The following is a 1,875-nucleotide window of genomic DNA, read 5'->3' on the forward strand; positions in this document are numbered from 1 at the left end:
AAGCTGGTATTTATGACAGTTGGTATTTATGAAATTGGTATATATGAAAGTTGGTATTTATGAACGTTGGTATTTATGAACGTTGGTATTTATGAAATTGGTATATATGAAAGTTGGTATATATGAAAGCTGGTATTTAAGACAGTTGGTATATATGAAAGTTGGTATTTATGAAAGTCGATATTTATGAAAGTTGGTATATATGAACGCTGGTATTTATAAACGTTGGTATTTATGAAATTGGTATATATGAAAGTTGGTATTTAAGACAGTTGGTATATATGAAAGTTGATATTTATGAAAGTTGATATTTATGAAAGTTGGTATTTATGTGGGCGGCACGGTGGCGCAGTGGATAGCGCTGTGGCCTCACAGCAAGAAGGTCTTGGGTCCTTTCTGTGTCAAGTTTGCATGTGTCTGTGTGGGTTTCCTCCCACAGTCATGCAGGTTAGGTGAATTGGAGACACTGAATTGCCCCAAGGTGTGAGTGTGTGTCTGCCCTGCGATGGACTGGTGACCTGTCCAGGGTGTTTCCCTGCCTTTTGCCCTATGAGCACTGGGATAGGCTCCAGCACCCCACGCGACCCTAATCAGGATAAGCAGCTTTGAAAATGAGTGAGTGGTATTTATGAAAGTTGGTATTTAAGACAGTTGGTATTTATGAAAGTTGGTATTTATGACAGTTGGTATATATGAAAGTTGGTATTTATGACAGCTGGTATTTATGAAAGCTGGTATTTATGACAGTTGGTATTTATGAAAGTTGGTATTTAAGACTGTTGGTATTTATGAAAGTTGGTATTTAAGACAGTTGGTATTTATGACAGTTGGTATTTAAGACAGTTGGTATTTATGACAGTTGGTATTTATGACAGTTGGTATTTATGAAAGCTGGTATTTATGACAGTTGGTATTAATGACAGTTGGTATATATGAAAGTTGGTATTTATGACAGTTGGTATTTATGACAGTTGGTATATATGAAAGTTGGTATATATGAAAGTTGGTATTTATGACAGTTGGTATTTATGACAGCTGGTATTTATGACAGTTGGTATTTATGACAGTTGGTATATATGAAAGTTGGTATTTATGACAGTTGGTATTTATGACAGTTGGTATATATGAAAGTTGGTATTTATGACAGTTGGTATTTATGACAGTTGGTATATATGACAGTTGGTATTTATGACAGTTGGTATTTATGACAGTTGGTATTTATGAAAGTTCGTATGAGCTTGACAAGATGCTGGGTCCATGTGCAGATTGCTCAGTTTGTTACAGTGAAACAGGATTAACAAAAGGCCAGATGAACCAAAAACAGGTGTAACTACTCCTTTGATAACAAGGTCAACCAAGGCACACCAGGAGGTGCACACACTGCTCTAACACAAAATGACCAGCAGAGGGCGAGAGAGAGTAGGAGGGCGTGACCGTCCTTTCACGGCGGTGTCATGTAAGACTGTTCAGAATGCATACGACAACACTTTCCTGTCTTCTCTTATCAGAGTCTGCGTGTGTTAAAATCTTCAGGAGGCTTGTTGATCCGGTCGTCATGTGTGCAGGGCTGTTGTGTAGCTGAGACTGTGAAGCAGAGTGTAAGGACAGTGGTCTCTCTCACACTGAACACTTTATCATGCAGTTAACTCTCACACTGAACACTTTATCATGTGATTAACTCTCTCACACTGAACACTTTATCATGCACTTAACTCTCATACTGAACACTTTATCATGTGATTAACTCTCTCATACTGAACACTTTATCATGTGATTAACTCTCTCATACTGAACACTTTATCATGTGATTAACTCTCTCATACTGAACACTTTATCATGCACTTAACTCTCTCATACTGAACACTTTATCATGTG

The sequence above is a fragment of the Chanos chanos genome, chromosome 9 (genome assembly GCF_902362185.1).
Source record: "Chanos chanos chromosome 9, fChaCha1.1, whole genome shotgun sequence".
NCBI classification, from domain to species: domain Eukaryota; kingdom Metazoa; phylum Chordata; class Actinopteri; order Gonorynchiformes; family Chanidae; genus Chanos; species Chanos chanos.